We start from the raw sequence: 21,240 nt of genomic DNA, 5'->3' as shown, positions 1-21,240 counted from the left end.
CAGCCATGAGTCCAGTGGCTGCCACTGATGCCACCAGGCTAACTCCTACCATGACTGCAAAGGTGGCTGACCTCCTTGTTCTGGTCCCTTCTTTCTCTGTGGATAAGACATCATACACCTCTCCTGGTGTGTATAGGGTTAGTTTGGGAATGAGAATGACTGGAGCGCAGGTGTCCTCAATCTGTGGAGAGATGCAGGAGTATATTTTGGAAGAACAGAGAAAGATCAGTCCCAAGGTTAGAGCAGTATCTTCCTTAATTGTGACATTTAGGCTTTATGAGTGTGGGCATTTAGATGTTCGTGGAGTCCAACACTCTTTTTTGTCAAGAAAAAGGGGAGGGGCAGGCAGGGGCCCATGTACTAGGAGTTCCTGACAACACTGAGTAGTGGCCTGGGGAGTAACATTATAAACTGGGAGAGGGATAAGAAGTGAGCCCTGTAGGGGGACACAGAGGAAGCAAGTGGAGACATTAGCATTAGAGAAGCTCCTCGGGAGATTAACCAATAAAGTGAGAATGTGATCCCAAGAGAAGCTATGGGAGGCATTGAAGCATTGAAGCTCCTTCATTGCCATGCCCCATGTCTGATACAAGGCTTTCATAGCCCTCTGGAGCCTTGAGTCCTGAATCCTCAGTTCACTGGAAGGGAGGAGGGAAGCTGGATTGAAAGGAGGGCGGGAATCAAGGGAGAGCGAGGGGTTTTCAAGAAATGTAGACAAGGGCCCTGAAACCCCCACGAGAGGTCTGTTGGACATGACATTTAAAGTCTTTTATAACTGAGAGGAACAGGAGAAGGCAGACAAGCTTACTCTGTCCAAGCAAAAGTACCAGCTATGGCTGCAGTCCTAAGGGCTCCTCCCAAGAACACTTCGAACACCAATGGGGCCCAATGACATCCACCAGGACACTGCTTCAAGTGCGGAGTGACTGGACATTGGGTAAGGAAATGCCCTAACCCATGGCCACCACCCAGACCCTGTCCTCGTGGGCAACAAGGTCGCTGGAGAGTCGATTGTCCTTCTTTGCAATGCCATGGAAGGCCACTCACCTCCCAGACCCAGCCTCCTTTACAGGGTTCAGTGAACGACTTTCTAGGCCTGGAGGCTGAAGACTGATGACACCCTGGCTTCTTCACTCCCACTGCTTCTATGATTATTACAATGGAGGAGCCCAGGGTTTCAGCCATGGTGGCGGGTAAGATTATTCATTTTATTCTTGACACTGGCGCATCATGGTCAGTTCTCCCTTCCTACTCCAGTAAAGTTTTTCCCTCACAGATCTCCATGGTGGGGGTTGATGGGACGCCTCACAAGCCCAAATCAATAGGACCCTTAGCCTGTGTATTCTGGAAGGTGCCTTTAACTCACTCCTTCCTGGTTATGCCCACCTGCCCAACTCCCTTACTTGGCAGAGATCTCATGCAAAAGCTCTCCCTTTCTATTTCTCTCCCATTCTCCACACTCTTTCTCCATTCCCCATACCTCCCCCTCCCCAAGTCAGATCTTGGCCCCTTCCCCCTACCGAAGTAAATCCCAAGGTCTGGGACACCTCAGCCCTGGGACTGGCCTCTCATCACACTCCTATCCACATTTTCTTGAAGGACCCCTCCCTATTTCCTAGCAGACCCCAATACCCAATTGCACTCAAATGCCGCTATGGACATAAGCCCATAATTCAAACGCTTATGAGAGCTAACCTCCTTAAACCCACTCACTCTCCATATAACCCTCCCATTCTTCCGGTCCTCAAGCCTGACGGCTCTTACCGTCTGGTCCAGGATCTCTGGCTTATTAATTCAGCAGTTATTCCCATTCACCCAGTCATTCCCAACCCCTATACTCTTCTTTCTCATATCCCCTCTTCCACCACCCACTTTTCTGTATTAGACATGAAAGATGCTTTTTTTCTCAATACCCTTACACCCTGACTCTCACAACCTCTTTGCATTCACCTGGGAGGACCCTGACACTGGGATGGCTTCCCAACTAACCTGGACTGTCCTGCCCCAGGGGTTTCAAGATAGCCCTCACCTCTTTGGACAAGCTCTAGCCCAGGATTTAACTTCCTTAGACTTTAACCCCTCCACCATCCTGCAATATGTAGATGACCTACTTCTTTGCTCCCCATCTCTCTCAGTCTCCAAGGCTCACACAATCGAACTCCTTAACTTTCTGGGGGACAAGGGATATAAGGTATCTTCAGCTAAGGCACAGCTTTCCCTCCCTCAAGTCAAGTACTTGGGGTTCCTTCTCACACCTATATCCCACCGTTTATCTATAGATAGAGCAAATTACCTGAGGTTTTTAAAGCCTCCCACAGCCAAGGAGGAAATTCTATCTTTCCTAGGCATTGCAGGGTACCTGCACACCTGGATTCCTAATTTTGCCCTCTTGGCCAAGTCGCTCTATGAAGCCTCTAAAGGAAGCTCCTCTGAGCCCCTTGACCCCCTAGGGCCTGTTACAGCTGCATTCCACACTATCCGGGAAGCCCTCTTAAAGGCACTGGCTCTGGCTCTCCCCAACCTAGAATGCCCATTTCTTCTCTACACGACTGAGAATAAGGGCCAGGCATTAGGGGTTTTGGACAGATGAGGGGACCCACTTTTGCCCCAGTAGCTTATCTCTCCAAACAGCTGGATACCATCATCCGGGGGTGGCAACCTTGTCTCTGGGCTCTGGCAGCTGCAGCACTCCTAGCTCAGGAGGGACTGCTGATCTCTGTCCTTTCCCCCCACTGGCTTAAGGATTTATTAATCCATGAGTCTCTTGCCAGTCTAGTGCCCTCTAAACTACAACTCTTTCATGTTACATCAAGTTTCCTTCTAATATCTGGAGCTGATTGTAAGATAAAGTGGTGGTGAAGCATAAGCCGTCCCTCTGCAGACTCTGAGTCATACTTGGTATACTGGACCAGGGCATCAGTAAGTCTGTCCATAAACTGAGCTGGGGTTTCAGTAGAGCCCCGAGTACTCAACCTAAGTTTCTCAAAGTTAACTACCTTACGGGGTGAAGCTCTCTGAAGTCCTGTCAGGAGGCAAGTGATCATGTGGTCCCTGGCTGCTCTACCTGGGGAAGGTCCTGCCTGACCTCCTGGTGGGGATTGGTAATCCCACCCAGGGTCCTGAAGGGGAACTGCCTCGATACCAATAGGGTGAGCTTGGTTAGCAGAATGAAGCTCACTAGCATATTCCTGTGCTGCTGTCCAGACCCTATGTCTCTCATCAGGGGTGAGGGTAGACTGGAGAATCATAAAGAGATCGTGCCAGGTTAGATCATAGCTGAGAGTAATATATTTAAATTCTTGTATGAAGTGAACAGGATTAGTAGAAAAAGAGCCTATTCTGTGCTCAAGCTGAGGTAGATCTCCAAGAGAGAAAGGCATGTGGACTTTGACAACCCCACTCATGCCTGCCACCTCCCTGAGGGGAAAGATGCCATGGGAAGGGAGCTGAGACTTTGTGTGGGAATGGGTATGGCTTGACATGGGAGAGGGATTGGGAGGAAGCAGAAGAGAAGGAGAAGGGGAGTCCTGGGAGGAAGCTGAAGTGGGAGAGGTGGGAGGGGTGTCCTGTCCATGAGAGGATGTAGGGGCAGGGGTGTCTGAGGCAGGGTCTGGAATTGAAGTAGAAGCAGATACCAGAGGGGTAAATTGTGTATTTGAGGTAGAAGTCAGACTCGAGACTGGGGAATATTTGGTAAGGAGATGTTTAAGGTTTTGGATTTCCTTGAATAAAGGGGAGTCAAGAGACTGAGTGCCAGACTCAGAATGCCAAGGAAAGGAGGGGGAAGATCGTGGAGAGGGAGTTTGGGGCAGAGAAGGCAGGAGTCAGGCTGGCCCCCAGACTGGAAGGCAAGGGAGGGTATAGTGATGGGAGGGCAGAGGGAGGACTTGGCTGTGCCTCAGCCTCAGGAGCAGGAGGGGGTTGGGGCTGGGTTCTCATAGGGGTCAGGTTATCAGCTATGGAAGGATCAAAAGCAGAGTTGGAGGGATAGGGAGGAGGGAGAAGGGCAGAGGCCCCTGATGGATCGGGATCTGGTGAGACTGTCTTAGCGAGGAGAACCGATAGGAAGAACATACGACACAGAGGGGGGGGATTAGCACAGAGATCAAGAAAGGCATGGGTGTAGGGTAGTTCAGACTGCTTGCCATTAAGATGGCAGAAGTTTTCTAAATCTTTTAAAATATTGAGGCTTAAGGTTCTGGTGTCTGGCCAAACAGAGTTATTATCTAACTTGTACTGAGGCCAGGAAGTGGTGCACAAGAATTTCAGGTGTTTCATCCTGATTGTGCCTGACAGTCCTAGTTGTTTCAAGGATTTAAGAAGACAAGCAAAAGGCATGAGACCCTGAGACTTTGAGGAGATAAAGAAAAGACCTCAGCAGGCAGGTAGTGGAACAAAGAGGATCTTTTGCCCTGAGGGAGCAGAGGCAGGGTCAAGAATCAGGGCAGGAAGGAGTAGCATACAAGGAAGAGAGAGAGAGAAGAGAGAGAGAGAGAGAGAGAGAGAGAGAGAGAGAGAGGGAGGAGAGAGAACAGGAAGAGAAAGGTTTGGCTTAGGTCATATAAAAACTAGGAGAAGAACCAGGCAACAAAAGAAAAGCATCATTTTTTTGATGCATAGGTTCGAGTTAAAATTTTGAGCTTTAATTCCTGAAGCCCCAGGGCAGTGCCCTGCAATCACTGGGGAGGGGAAACACAAGAACATGTTGTGCGTGTTCCTGTCAGTGAAAACAGCGTCCTGTATTCAAAGGCAGAAAAGAACCTCCCACATGCCAGTATGCTTTCCAGCGAATAAAATGAGCAGGGAGGTTCTGCAATGTGATGTGCGACCAGCCAGTAGATGAAGCCAAACTACATGTAAAGGAGGAAGTAGTGGGCCAGCAGGCCGAGATGGAATGGGAATGGAGAAGGCCTAGATGGAACTTAGAGTAGCCAGTAAACAGAGGGGGGAGGGGAGAGAAAGAGAGAGAGAGAGCAAAAAGGAAGATGTTAGGGGAAGTTAAAAAGGAGATGTTAGGGGAAGTTAAAAGATGGTGGGAGCGAGGAAGGGAAGGGAGCTGAGGTAGGGAAGACGATTTGAGTGCGACGGGGAGGCAGGTCTGACTCCCAGGTGGACGTGGGCAGGCACAGTGACTGTGCTGGACAATTCAACAGTCATGGAAACCAGTGCTGTCCAGTGGCCTTGAGTGAGGTCCGGGAGTGGCAGAATTCAACTGGAAAGGAGATGAAAAGAAAATGGAGGTGAGCCAGAGAGAAGGGGAGGGAAAGGTGAGAAAGAGAGAAAGAGAGAGAGAGAGGGAGGGAGAGGAGGGGGGAGCGGGAGGGAGGGGGGGTGGGAGTGTACCTTAATGCTGAATCAGTGGTGTTTGCAGCAGCCAATAACGACAAGTGAGCCCGAATGTTTTATGTGCAAGGTCCCTCGAAGAGCCAGGTTTGGGCACCATTTGATAGGGAAAAATTTGCAGGAGAACAAGTGAAAGGAGGATGAGGCACCAAGACACAGATAAAACTCTCAGCGGGATAGAGCTTTATTTCACAGGGGACACGTTCCCTTCAGGGAAGGGAAAATGTCAGCCCACAGATTGTGAGCTGGGGCTTATACACAGGGGCTTCAGGGTGCAGAAGGCAGGAAGTTTTTTGGGAGAAATCAAGCAGGGGGGAAGCAGGAAAAGCAGGGCTTGTAAACCTGGCTCCTTTCCATCTGCCAGCCAGGATCTGGGTCAGGAAGTGTTTATTTATTTTATTTTTTTTGTCCTCCTAAGATAAGGGAAAAGGTGCTATACTAAACAGCTCCTGAAATCTCTGGTTAACAGGAAGGATCTGCTTATCTTGTCTTCAGAGATCAAAGGAAAGGCAGGCTGCCTCCTAGAAGAATCTGCTTCCCTTGACTTCAAAGGCCAAGGTGCTTATCAGGTCAGTTCCCTTTTTCAGGCTTGAAAAATCCAAAGTCCATAGGACCCTGTTGGGGATGGGGGAAGCTGCTGCTGTTTGAAACCCTAATAATTACCTGTGTAGTCCAGCAATGGCTGTTTTCACACTGAAGTGGCTCATTCCTCAAGGCTGAGTGCCTTAGCAGTCCCACTTTGGCACACACGCCTGGAGGATTCCTGGAGAGCAAATAGTTTTCAGCCAACACTGGAAGTCTGAAGAAGCTGGGATCCAATGTCAGAAGTGTCAACAGCAGCAACATGGCACATGAACAGCACATGCAGACACAAACAGGGTATATAAACTTCCAAGAAAAATGGAAATACAATATGTAAACAAGCAGGTAAAAAAGCAAAACTTTTGCCTCGGACCTTTTATCCAGCTGTGTTTAGAAACTGCCACACAAATTTAGGGATGATCATCACACTTAAAACAATTTATGAAAATCTGTTAAAGGTGTGCCCAGTGGCTTATGTTAGTTGAATTCCAGATGGAGTCAGCTTGACAACCAAGATGAAACCATGTAACCGCTCTCATTATCCTCCCATCACTGAAGTAGGAGCACAGCCTCCTACTGCTATGATTTTGTGTTTAACTCCTTTACAAACCCTGGTCTTTGACTAACAAAGAGAAACATTAAACAATGGCATGTCTTAGTTTTTACAGTTGTTGGTGAAGTTTTATGGATATGATATATAGCTAAAATCAGGAATAGGATACCAAAATACAAGAGACTGGATGGAACGTACACCATGAATTTATCTTGGTCAGGTTTCTGAGACTGAAGTTCCAGGATTAAGAGAGTCAGCATATCTGACTTCCTTTTTGTTTCTCTTACCCTTTAAAACCATTTTTATTATTAAATCTGTTCTTTCACATGCCATACATGTACATAATGCATTGCAATTACTCTCATCCTCTCTTCCCCACCCTTTCTTATTTCTCTCCCACTCCTGTACAAATCCCTTTCTCTCATTCAGTGTTTTTATTTTTTTAAGTCACCCATGGGGGGAAGGACTCACTGGACTCTAAGGCCTCCCTGCTGACCTCTTGAGTACTGACAGATTCTGGAAAAGGGAAGTCATTGTCTTCATTTTTGTACCCACTTCTGAGCCTACCAAGATCCAATGCATAGTTCCAAACCTGTCATCACATACTTGTTTTGAGCTCTCTCCTGGAGTTTCAAATGGCCATTTTCTGGGCATTTCCTTACATGGCTTTCTCTACATGTCCATACACCTAGTAGATCTTCCACATTTGATGAAAACATCTCTGGGTTTGCATCTAAACTTTATGTTTATTGTTATAGTCTCCAAATAAAGTAACAATAGGGGTGATAATTCAAAAATACAATTTTGAGGAGGACAGAAATCAATCATAGTATGGAAACAATAATTTAACTTGTTAAATTAAATATTTCTCATTAAATTATTTTAATTAATTTGTTATTATTATTATTATTATTGTAGTTGTTTTTGAGGCAGGATCTTCTTATAGCTTCAGATGTCCTGGAACTCACTAGATAGACCAGCTGACCTAGATCTCATAGTGATCCTTCTGTCTCTGCCTCCTGAGTGCTGGGATTAATGGCATGCACCTCAATGCCCGGACCTATTTACTTTTATTTTATGTATTTGAATGTTTTTCTTGCATGTACATAAGTGCACCTGTGTGTGCAATGTGCACAGAGGTCAGAAAAGTGTCAAACCCACTAGAACTGGAGTTACAAGTAGTTGTGAGTGCCCATGTGGGTACTGAGAACTGAACACAGGTCCTCTGCAAGAGCAGTCAGTGTCTTTAACCACTGAGCCAGTTCTCCAGGCCCTGCTCATACAATTTTAACAAGAGTAGTCAGGTCTGGTGGCACCTGCCTTTAAATCCAACATTCATGAGGCAGAGGCAGGCAGGTATCTGTGTTGTTCAAGGCCAACTAGGTCTACACTAAAAGGTCAAGACTAGCCAGGGCTGTATAATCAGACAATGTATCAAAAAGAATGTTTTAATATTTTTATTAATCCTCTGAGAATTCCATACAATGTGTGTTCAACATCTTCACCCCTCTTCCATGTCCTTCCATTCTGACTGATAATTTATCTCACTGACATCCAGGTTAAATCCAACATGGTCAATCAATGAGGAAAGTTTTCAAAGTATAAGGGTACGAACTTAGGGGTAAAGTTATTACACTGTGCACATATGTGAAATTGTCAAAAACTCTAAACTTAATGGACTTTAGTCCAGCTCTTCAAAATGGAACTCATGCACGGTATTATTAACCTGGAAGTGCCAGGCTTAAGCACAGGCTGCACTAAGAGAACAAAGCTTCCGCTTTGAGAGCGCATCCTGCACCTCCGCAAAATAGCCAACCTATGATCTGCCCAGATGAGGGGATCCTTCCTGGATGAGGGGCTCTATCAGGAAGCACACACCAACTTATGGGACACTGGGGGCAGGGGGAGAGATATATAAGGCTTGCACTTCCCAGCAATAAACGAGTCTGCAGCACCTCACCTAGTGCCTGCTCTCATCCGGCTCCCAGAGTCTGTGTATTGATTCTGTACCATTCACCCCCACCTCAGCCAGAACCCTTGTTCCTTGCAGTCCCTCATGGCCTGGACCCACGAGGAAACCTGCAACATACCTACTGCTATTATTTGCTAAATGAACATAGTAATAACATCATGTTATCCTTTTCTTCCTCCTGCTGACCACCTTCCTCTCCCCATCTAATCCCACCTACTTTCATGTTTCTTATCTTTTCTAATTTTTAATTCTATTTGTTTATTAATAGGGGAAGGGAGCACATGTGAACTGACTTGTGGGAGTCAGTTCTCTCCTTCTACCTTGTGGGTCCAGGTATTAAATTCAGGTCATTAGGCTTGGTGACAACTGCCTTTACCTTTTAAGCCATCATACTGTCCCCATAAATCCATTCTTAATTAATTGGTGATCAAAATTTAAGGATTATAAATCAAATATTGACAAGAGAACATTGATGTAGCCTGAAAATTTGGAAATATATATTAAATAATAAGTTCTTTCCTGTAAAGAAAAAAGAGAAAAATTAAAGTGCAGGGAAATCATGAGCTTCTCAGCAACACAAGTCACCAAAACATAATTTATATTGAGTCATTATTGCATCTCCTTTGTAAATGCTATGAATATTTATTGTCCATTATTAACAGATGCTATGTCCACTTATCTCATTATTAGATTGCTTCATAGTCATCCTTATGAGTTTCATAGGAAGAGAATAAGCAACAAAAAAGAAAGCAAACATAATCAGAAATATTATACATATATATGCCCCTCAGATAATTAGGATTTTTTTTTCTATTCTTCATCCAGGCCAAGCAGAGGGTAGCAGCTTCGGAGTCACGGCTTATGACCAGAAAGGGGCTGAGAGTTGGGATCCCAACACCCAGAGATTTGCAGCCATGTTCACCAGCAACCAGTGAGGACAATTAAAATATGTCATAACAACTTCAAAGCCACAAGACAACATGTAAAAAGAGACAAAAGTGGTCACCAGGAAAATGATGGTTTTAGTAGCCCTGGTCTCAGGGGAGGATCTGGGTGATACTTTGCTGCTATGAATATGTAGAACCTGGTGCTGGTGCCTGTGGAGGATAAAAACCCTGCAGCTACTGGTCCAGAGCATGAGCCCCAGACACAGAACATCAGGGAAGGAGAGCAATACTGCATACAGTATTCTAATTTTATTATGAGGACGAACAGCAGTACAGTATCCAAACTCTTTTTCATAGTGTTGTTTTATTGCTCAATTTATCAGTCATGTACAAAGAACAATTGAATTTACCAGCACGTGTAGTACCCAGCAGAGGACTAAGCTCTACTTGGAAGTATTGATCTTAAGCACTGATGATCTGGAGTGCATGGGGCTGATGGTGATGGCCTGGAAGACACTTAAGAAGCAGATGGAGATAATTAACACTCCCCTGTTAACTCTGAATATAGAAAACTGGTTTGCATCCAAGATCGCTGAGGAAATCAATCAAGCCAAATGCTTCCACTGTTTGGGGAACTCCCTTACAGAGGATAACTAAGGTGTTGGCTACAGCCAGGTGCTTCAGAATCAATTCTGTGGATTTTAATCTAGATGTGGTGAAATAAACATAGATACAGTGGAAGATAGAAATTCCCCAGTATTCCAAATAGTGTCTGAGATAAATAGAACAATCCTATTACCAGATCCCTGAAAGTCATTCTTACAGTTCTATTGTTTGATCATAGTCTTCAGAGCTAGAGAACCCCACATGGGAAGATAGAGCATGGACTACATGTGAATAGCATGCTATGTCAAAAGGACAGGACACATTTGTATTCTCCTACAGTGTTAAAATTTACCAAATAACAATGAATTCACAAGCTACATAGAAACTTAGGTTTAATACATCACATACTGAGTTCTCTTGATAGTCATAACCATGGGTAATCATAGATTCTTTTATTTCAAACTTAATTGCTAATATTATCAGACCACACATTACACTTGAGAATGGCCCAAAAAATGGCTTAAAGACTCTTCAGAGTTGAGAGACTGTGAGAGACTTGACAGAGACATAAGCAAAGGTTTCTATAGGGGACCAGATGAGATGCATTACAAACCACAAGCAGTGAACCCATCTAGGCCCACAGAGCTAAGTCTAATTACAGATCTGGGATCAAATGCAGAGCTGGTTGAAGTGCAAAGTTGGTTCAAGACACAAAACTGGGTCTGCATGGACAGTTACAGTGGCCTGCATCAATCAGAGTGATCATGAGAACAATCAGGAACAATCAGGAATTTATCATCTGTTAATCCTTTGATGCTGAACCAGATATTATGAAAATAAGTCATTGGATTCCTCAGTACTCAGTGATCTATCTTTTATATGATCTTGGTGTGGGACACACATATACCATATTTTGGTATGTTTCATAAATTTACAGACCTGAATTTTCTGATTTGATATTGATATACCCCTGTGTCCATGTGATCTTGCTTTTCTTAAATTTAATTTTTAATTTTTTGAGAATTTGATACATGGATAGTGTATTTATATTATTTCCACCATTCCATCTCCCCATCCATCTCCTCCTGCATTGTTTTCCATTTCCTCTCAATTTTGTGACCTCTTCTTTGATTATTATTGTTTCATAAACATAGATATTAGTGGTGCTTGAGTGTACATGTTTTTAGGGCTTAACATTTGGGTTTGTAGAATCTATCAAGGAGCTCTTCCCTGTATAAAACTTGATTCTCCCTCTCACAGAATCGATTTATTTCCTGTAGCTCTTCATCTAAAGGTGGGACCCTGTGAAATTTCCCCCATCCATATTGGCATGTCAGCCAGTGTTGTCATTATGCAGGTCTTGTTTAGATAATCATATTGTTTAGATTTCATGAGGGCAGTTTCCCTGTCTCATTTGGAAGACACTATATAGCAGCAGGCATCCTGGTCTTCTGACTATTAAATCATCCTTCCTCTATCTTCCTTCATGTTCCCTAAGTCTTATGTGTAAGGGTTGCATATTAGCTGTACCAATTGGGGCTAGGCACATCTCAGTCAATTATTCTCTGCATCTTGACCTGCCAATGATCTCTGCAATAATCTACATCTGATGCAAAAAGAAGCTTCCTACATGTGGAGTGAGAGCTACATTAGAAATCTTGATTTATTGTTAAATACATAGATGTATGTAAATAACTTATTGAAAGGAATATGGTACCATTTGTGCTAGACCAGATGATGATTATATACTTCCAGAAGCAAGGTATATAATCATCCTTCTGAACCAATGGAGCTTTGTCAAGGGTTTTACACATATACTATCAATTATATTTTTATTCACAAAAGTCCTATATTCTTTTCTTTTTGGAGACAGGGTCTCCATGTATCCCCAGCTGGCCTGGAACTCGCTTTGTAGACCAGGCTGGCCCAGAACTAAGAGATCTGCCTGCCTCTGTCTCCCAAGTGCTGGGATTAAAGGTGTGTGCCACCACACGTGGCCCAAAAGTCCTATATTCTATACAATTATAACTGTATAGAAGCTCATTTGGATGTACAGAATTTGAGGCAGGGCAAGTGTTTAAATATTCTCCTAAAACAAGCTGTATGATGTTTTTTATTTATAAGTTAATTAGAATAAACCAATTTTATTTTTAAAAGCAGAAAATCACAACAAAAAAGATGTTGAAAAGTACTGTTTTAGTGTTTGCATTCAAATGGTGCAATATGTGTTTTATGACACGGACTCACTCACAAGGTACAGCCTGAACTACAGTTCTGTACAATACAATACAAAGTAATATAGAACAGCCCACATCCTATTCTCCATACTATATAAATCCTGTCATCTATCATCCAATATTCTCTACCTACTATCAATAAGAGTTAATTTTTCTTCTTCTCCATTTTGATGTCCCTAGCACTGAATACCCAAATTTAAGGTAAATTTAGAGGCACAAATCCATGACATGAAGACCCTGGTACCATCTTTTGTCTTTAAAAAAATCTTTGAGTCAGGATTTAGGTCTATTCTGGTGGTAAATATGAGGACTTTGAATGCAGAACTGATAAGTGATTTTCCTAACTAGGACCATAAGATGGGGATAAATGGGAACTTGGAGGCAGCAAGAGTGATAAACATATAGAACATTTAACAACACATGTTATATAAAGGACATCAGGGAACTGTAGTCTGCAAAAAATTCAGAACTAATTATTTAACTTTCTTTTCACAGTTGTCACTGAATTTTGAAAGGATGACACATTATTTAATAGAATTGTTGGTAAAATACTTTTTATGCAAACCTTTATTCTATAAAGCAGTATCAATTAGGAGCAATGATTTATTGGTAATAAACATGAGGTTATTGACTGTAGCTTCTCACTGTAGTTCCCTACATCACGATGAAGTAAATTTAATGAAGGCAAGGTAATGGAAAAACCTCATTTTCCCTGAAGTTGTGAGCAAAGTTCACTGTTGTGGCAATGGTTTTATCATCTCACATTGTTCTATATATATTAGAATCTCATGCACAATATGCATTAGAATCTCATGCATTGTTCTATATATATTAAATTCTCATGCACAATATGATCATGTAGATAAAATCAATTATTACTACTTTGAGATTCAACATTGATCTGCCTTTAATCTGTGAGATGATCAACTGACCAGTGATTATTTGCAAAACATTAAAAAAATGATGCATATAAAATATTAATAAAAGATGTATAGACACTTTCTCTACAAATAGAAATATTATCATATGTGGTAGTCTATGAAACTAGACAAGGTATCACAAAATACCTTTGCCCAACTCAAATGTGGATACTGCAAATGTGATCATATACAGAATGGAATTTTATTCAGCTACAAATAAAAATAAAGTCATGAAATTTGTGTGGATGAAGCTGGAAATGAATATATTGGGTAAGGTAAGCAGGCACAGGAAAACAAAGGCTACAAGTTTTCCCTCATATATGGATTCTAGTTTCAAATCTCTAATTTTCTATTCAACTTAGGGTTTGCATGAGTCTGAAAGATGCTATTGGAAACTCATGAAGTCACCTTCTCTGTAAAAATGCTCTGCTAATTGCTGTAGGAATAGCTGAGTGAACATCATCATCCACTTACAGAAGTTCTCAGCAGAGACACAGATGCAGGTACTGACTGCACTGTGCACTTTATACACTCAGGGTCAGCAGGACATTCATATCCCTACTACCACCACTCAGGTGTCCCAATTCTACACTACATCATCATCACTCATTAACAGAAAAAGATGTAGTGGGGAAACTTCCAAAACTCCTGAACATTTCATGGATGATTCCTGTACAGTAAAGTAGTCAGAACATGGTATTTAAAATTATAGTTGAAGGCCATGAAATGTCATTCTCAAGGAAACTATTGCAATTGTTAACTCTCAATGACTATAGTTACCTCCACTGAGCCACACAGGTCCAGCCTTGTCAGCCATAAGTCAACAAAGGTAGAGGGGCCCAAGAGGCACTACCCTTTACTTCTGAATTATTGACTATTGATAGACCTGGGAGAGGGAGAGTTTCTTTACTTTTGTACACATTGCTGAGCTCACCAAAGTTCAATGGATACCTCCCAATTGATGATTACACAAATCCTGGTTAATCTCTGAGTCACCAAAGAAAAATAGACATGAACATGAGTGAGACTTGTGGGAAGGAGAAGGGTTAGTCAGGGGTGTTTGAGAGTGGGGAATGAGAGCAGTCTGCATGGATTATATACATTTGCAAAATTATCTAACAACAAATTCAATTAAAAAGAAAACTATAGTCCATAAACATTTTTTAAAAATTAGACTTCCTCATCACTTGCATTAAGCACTAATCATTCTTGTCATAGTGAGTTACAGGACATTGCATTTGAAAACATTGGAGCTGCACTGTAGTTGGATGGGAAGTACTACTACTGCCTACTTGCTCAGTTCCTACTATAGAACTCATCCTTCATTTCCATGTGTCAGTGGCACTAAACCCTTTTTGAATCTTGAAGAAACATTTTTCCCAAAAAGGTCACTTACCTGGAGTCTTGATATGCCTCCTTTTCTGTCAGTCACAGAGAATGAAATTAAAGCAAGACAAATAAACTTTCCTCCTGCTGGTTGTCAGGACTTGGGCCAGAGTATGAGGACTGTAGAAGTTAGTGTGTCTGTGTTTGTGTTTTGAGAGGTATATATCGGACTGGAAATAAATCCTTTTGTGTCTGTAAGCTCACCTCCCCAAAGAACACATCCTCATTTCACCTGTACTAGATCAGTACAGACTTTGGGGGAAGTAGACTATTTACAAAATCTTTCTTCAAACTTGTTAATTACCACTGGTAATTAAAAGTTTGCAGTTAGTATCTCCTAAGGGACTATCACAGTACTTTCAAAAAGCACCCTCTTTTCCATGAGCCCTGGAGATAAACTAAGTATCAAACAGCAGAGAGCTGGAAACACTGAGGTCTGATATGAAGGAGACTGGCCTCAAAATACCAATGACTTACTGGATCATCTACTTCAAGTTCTAAGATCATAACTTTTGTTTTGTTTTGTTTTTGTTTTTGTTTTAAGACAGGGTCTCCCTGTAGCCACAGTTGGCTTAGAACTCTCTGTGTAGACCAGGCTAGCCTCAAATACACAGAGATCCACCTGCCTCTGTGTGATGGCTAATCCTGGGTGTCAACTTGACTGGATCTGGGATTAACTGAAATGAGAGAGATCTTCTTGATTGGATCATCTAAAGCCAGAAGACACACCCTAAATGTGGGTGTTACCTTCTGATGGTAGCCCGTATAAAAGGCCATGGCAGAAGAGAATGCCTGGCTTCTTGCTGCTTGCCTTCTCTCTTGCTGGTGAGATCGTCTTGCTGCTATAGACTGAGACTAGCTGATCTTTTGGAATTCATCAGACCTTCAGCACCAGATTGGGACTGCTGAGACATCCAGCCTCGTGGATTGAGCGACTACGGATTCTCAGCCTCTCCAGTGTGGTGCAGCCATTGTTGGACTACTCAGATTCTATCCTGTGAGCTAAACTGATAAATCTCTATACATATATATTCATCCTACCAGTTCTGTTTCTTTGGAGAACCCTGACTAATGCACTCTGCCTCCTAAGTGCTGTGATTAAAGGCATGCACCACCACTTAGTTGTACCATCACTTATAAGGAGATTCAAAATAGGTCAATTACATGTGTAAAATTTTAAAAATTAGTGTGTGTGTATGTGTATCTGTGTGTGTTGTGTGTACACATGCATTCATGCAAGACATGGAACCTTTGTGAAGGTCAGAGGACAACTTCTTGGAATTCAATTCTTTATTTTCACCATGTGTTGCCCTGGTATTAAAATCGGGTGGTCAGAATACGCAGCAAACACATTTTATTCACTGAGTAATTTCAACAGTACACATGAGAGAAATTTTTAAATACCATAAAGATAAGGAAGCATGTAGTCTTGATAATATACATTACAAATAATTGGAAGCATTTGTAAAACTCAGTGATAATTTGGCAATTTAGATGATATAATTTTATTTATTTACTTCCTTCTATATGTGTGGTTTATGTACATGAATGTGGATGTGTGTGGCTGATGCCACAATGCGTTGGTGCCTGGTTCAGGATAGATTTAACTCCTAGAACTATTTAAATTCTGTTCTCAGAGCTGTTCCTTTCTGATTTTTCTGGGAACAAAGTTATACTATCTTTATTTATTTAAACAGTACATCCCATGTGATATAGAAAAGTTACAAGGAACTTCATCTTATCAAGGAAGAATTTTCTTTTTCTGACCTCTATTGACACAGAACAGCATACAAATGATGAACAGATGTGTAGCCCAGAAAGCACTTATTCCTCTGAAAAGCATGAGATATGGGAGAGTACAGGGCACCCTGGGAAGGAAGGGTGGAGCCTAGCCACCAGCAGAGTTAGCTTGGTGGTGAGATTGGAACAAGAAAAAGGAAGTGTGTACCACTGCTGGGGCAAATGGCGGGGATGTCCTGCAAGCGTGGAAATGAGATGGTGCATTTATAGACCTGGGGTGAAACCGCAGGCCACTGGGCGCTATGCAACTTCTTTGTAAGTCATCCCCTCACTCCCTACCATAAAGGACCATGTAATACCCAAACTAAAAATGTCTTATGGTAATCTATGAGCCTTGGGGCCTTGGGGGGAGCACTCGTAGACCCTCCAAAGAAGGGAAAAAGGAAGAAAATTTAGTGCAACAATTGGCATAGTCCTGCTGGATAAACAAACCTCAGAAGTCCAGGAAGAACTTGGGGATGTGGGTCTGGGAAAATGGCTGGGTTCCAACAGTGTCTGGTGAGCTGATCAAAAGGGAGCTGGGTTCAGATTCCCAAATCCAGAAGGGCAGAGATGGGTGCCATAATGAGCCATGTAGCATAATGTGACCCATCCTGGAGAAGCTGGTGGCAACCCAGGGGAGATCAGGCAACGAAACCCCATATACTTAATGGGGTTAGCAATAGTCACATGGGTTATACAATGGATTATAAAATATGTAACTAAAAAGATGCCCAGGCCACACAGAAGCATGGGCCACAGCTATACTGTAAATGTGGGAAACTAGCCCAGTTGATGATATGTGAAGATTCTTTAAAAGTTGTAGAAAGGCTAGAAAAACTTTTACAGGCCTTGGACACAAGGGGAGAACCCAAAGAGGGGTGTGTGGCCACTTTGCATAATAAAAGATTTGACCAAGGCAGAGGAAGCTGAAGAGCCTAGGAAGGTACTGGCAGATTCCGTTTCAGCCACAGAGCTTGAGAGAGAAAAAAAACAGGATTTTTTTAACTTGTGCAAGGTTAGGACACCAGGGGTCCAAGGACTCAGGAAAAAAGACAGATAGTAGTGAAAAAAGAAGCAACCTAAAAATAAAAGTAGCTAAAGCTGCTCTTCAGATTCAACCTTTGATACAAAAAGAGGAAAAAGCTAACAGTACTGTAACTATGAAATACTCCACACTGAAGCTGTTAAAACTAGGAAAAACTTACAAGCAAGCAATCAAAGAGCCGTTTGCCACGTGTCTTGTGAGGGTATGGGACGTGGGAGAAAATAACATCAATCTAAGTCCTTTAGAAGCTTCATAGCTGAATTATATAACAACCCATCCATCCTTGCAACATAGGCTGTTCAACCTAGGCCAGTGCAGGGGGAAGCAGTCATTAATTGGATGGCTAGTGCAAGGTATTAAAGATACACGGTCATCACCAATGGAAACTGCCATAATTAACAGAGGATGGAGGACTGTAATGGAGGGAGAGGTATTACTGAGAGAACTAGGTATAAGAAAAGCAAAATTGCCAGGCATGGTGGCACACGCCTTTAGTCCCAGCACTTGGGAGGCAGAGGCAGGTGGATCTTTGTGAGTTCAAGGCCAGCCTGGTCTACATAGTGAGTTCAGGTCAGCTGGGGCTACAGAGAGACCCTGTCTCAAAAAGACAAAAAAAAAGCAATACATGATGCCCAGTTTACTGGACAGATAAGGCTGTGTTCACCAGAGATATAAAGGAAAGCTTAATTCAGCTGGGTCCCCAAGAATGGTATAGAACTTTAAATAGTTTTGCTAAGCCCTTTAATAGGACAGGATCTTTGTACAATGAGAGAGGCTTTAGCAGATCTAAGTGATTCTGACCAGCATGTAAAACATGTCTGTAGAATAACAGAACACCCTACAAGAGACATAAACGAGACCAGACAGAAGAAATGGTCCATTTGGGTTACTCAAAGACAAATGTGGCAAGATTTATGTCAAACCCAAATTCCCAAAGAAAAAAATTGATGGAAAACCAAATTCAGTACTAAGGAATTTCTGGAAGGCTTTAAAACTGGAAGAACAGTTTACAAATGGCATTCAAAGGACAAAAACTGTCCCAGGGGTGGTTAAGGATCCCCAAAGCTTAAATAAGGTGTATTTCTCTCCTGAGAAAGGCTATGCTAGTGGTGGAGGCAGTTTTTCCTACCAGGGCCTCCCCCAGCAGCAAGATATGGTCAATGGAGAGACAACGGATATGGCTACAGTCAGCATGCAGACTGACTCAGGGAACCAACAGGTACAGCAGGGACAAGAGAAACCCCTGCCTCCTTAGCCTGGTGCAGGGTCAGACAACTGGAGTCAACTCCTGTAAGTGTACAAGGATAAAAGAATACCAAGAGACTCCATGTAAGATCCCCAGAATGCAGAATGACTCCAAAGTGATAACTAAAGATAGTAAAGAACTAGCCAAATTAATGCCTCTTACTCATGCTATGTTACCTAACAGAGATCTATGGAGAAAGCAACTAATATGAATGACTAAAACCTTTCCATGCTGTGTTAGACCTTGTCTATGATTGATTTAATATATGATGCTAACCTTTGAGTGTTTTACAAATATGAAACCCATTTGAAAGATACCTGAAGAAGCAAAGGTCAGCTATAGCTGTAAGATTCTTGGGAGTTTTATTGTTGAGTAAGATAAAAACAGAGACTCCCAAACTATACAAATGTTAAGAAAAACTACAGTACCAGGGCTGGGTTGCCCCCATAAGCTGTTGGTTAGAAAGAGATCCTAGAGGTCTTCAAATTCACCAAGGCTATTGCCACTAATATTGGTTGTACACTAGAAAGGTTGGTAAGGCCATGTTGCTGAAGATGCTGCATGTTGTAAGTGCAGGAGAAGAAGAGATGGAGCTGAGACTAAGCCAAAAACTCATGCCACTGGATGGATGGCTTTCACAGTGTCAGAAGATGCTATGCAGATGGTTGGGGAAGAATCCCCTATGATTCTACTTAACAATGGACCCTGTGTGCTGCACACTATGGGCATGCCAAGCAATGACTGCAAATGAAATAATGGCTCCATTAACATATGTACAACCGACAAATTTCTAATTAAATAAGGCCCACTCCTAGGGGTGGATCACACATCTAGCACTGTAGACCAGGCCAACTCACTGTGTCAAGAAAGGCTAAAAGCCCCAGCAGGGAAGCCTTTGCAAGTATACTGTTTAATGAATATAGTATACTTACTGGGTTATTGTCTAGGCATTTGTATTTACATTCATGTTTGTTTAGATGTGTCTACTTCCTTCCATTTCGATAGATCAGCAGCCATGTCTTGAAGACGAATGTTGGAGAGGCCCAAGAAATGGCTATCCCGCCCTGCATCTGTCACCCACTCGAAGGCTCAGGGACCCTTGTGAAAGATTGGCAGAAAGATTTTAAGAGCTGGAGGAAAGGTATGGAGTGTAGCCCAGAAATCACTTATTCCTCCAAAAAGCATGAGCTATGGGTGAGTGTAGGGAGCCCTGGTAAGAAGGGTGAAGCCTAGCCACCCACAGAGTTAGCATGGCAATGAGACTGGAACATGAAAAAGGAAGTGTGTGCAGCCACCAGGGAAAATGGCGGGTGAGTCCTGCAAGTGTGGAAGCGAGATGGGGCATTTACAGACCTGGGGTGAGACCACGGGCCACTGGACGCTGTGTGGTTTCTTTGTAATTCATCCTCTCACTCCCTACCATAAAGGACCATGCAATACCCAAACTAAAAATGTCTTACGTTAGTCTGTGAGCCTTGGGGCATTGGGAAGGAGTGCATGTGGAGCCTCCCAAGAGGAAAAAGGGAAGAAAATTTTGTGTGACAAGATGTTATCAGTCTAATGCTACATGTTTTGCAATGCGTACTGTGCATAATTTATTGCTTTCAACAGGTTTCTAAAATCATTGATTTCAGAGGTGATATTTTCACAACACACATGTAGGCTATTATGGGTCAGGAGCAAGGCAGGGCAATGAAGGAGAAATAAGGAACATAGTTTAAGATAAAAGCTATATGCTTACCTTAACATTTAAACATTTATTACAAGACAGCCGGTTATGGTGGTGCACGCCTTCAGTACCAGCAATCGGAAGGCAGAGGCAGACAGATCTCTGAGAGTTCAAGGCCAGCCTGGTCTACATAGTGAGTTCCAGGACAGCTGGGGCTACAGGGAGAACCTGTGTCAAAAAGACTGGTAACAACTGTTCATAGTTTTGTATGCTGTTCTGTGTCAATAGAGGTCAGGAAAAGAAAATTCTTCCTTAATAAGATGAAGTTTCTTATAACTTTTCTAATAACACAGTAGGAAGACAGATTGCATAAACAGGGTTCAAATTATCTCAAACCATTGGATTAAATTTGGTTTGACAGTAATATAGGAGGCATTCCCAGAAAAGTCATTCCCACAGATGTGCACTTACATGTGCATGTGCATATGGAGGTCAGAAATCAGTATCAGATACCTTCCTCCTCTATTTCCTTCCACCTTATTTTATGAAACAGGGTCTCTCCAGTGAACCTGGAGTTTGCTGTTCCAGCTGTACTGACTGACCAGAAAGCCTCTGAGATTCACCTGTCTTAACCCCCAACTCTGGGGTTAAAAGCATCTGCCACTGGGTACTAGGGATCTGAACTCAGGTCTTCATGCTTTGAAATCAAGCCCTTTACCACCTATCTCCCTAGGCCTGATGCCCCATATTTTTAACTTTCTTGACTTCCTGTAGTGTTGAAAAGTTAGATGAGTACAAACCAGCTTATACATGAGTTAGCCTGGACTAAAAGAAACAGGGCCAGGACATTGACAAATTTTACCTTTTGTTCATTAAATAAGGTGTCATATAATTCTGTTTTTTTGTTTGTTTTGTTTGGGTTTTTTTTTTTTTTTTTTTTTTTTTTTTTCTTTTATTTATTTATTTATTTATTTATTTGTTTGTTTGTTTGTTTGGTCTTTTTGAGACAGGT

At 42.5% G+C, this 21,240-nt stretch overlaps 1 pseudogene; it reads right to left on the bottom strand.

The window, feature by feature from the left end:
- LOC103745509 overlaps window positions 1–10,154 on the bottom strand; it is a 39,893-nt pseudogene extending 29,739 nt beyond the window's left edge.
- Window positions 10,155–21,240: the final 11,086 nt, after the last annotated feature.

This window comes from Nannospalax galili, unplaced genomic scaffold (genome assembly GCF_000622305.1).
Source record: "Nannospalax galili isolate Female #2095 unplaced genomic scaffold, S.galili_v1.0 scaffold4, whole genome shotgun sequence".
NCBI lineage: Eukaryota > Metazoa > Chordata > Mammalia > Rodentia > Spalacidae > Nannospalax > Nannospalax galili.
The sequence above is the reverse complement of the archived record's forward strand: the minus strand, read 5'-3'. Positions and strand labels throughout refer to the sequence as shown.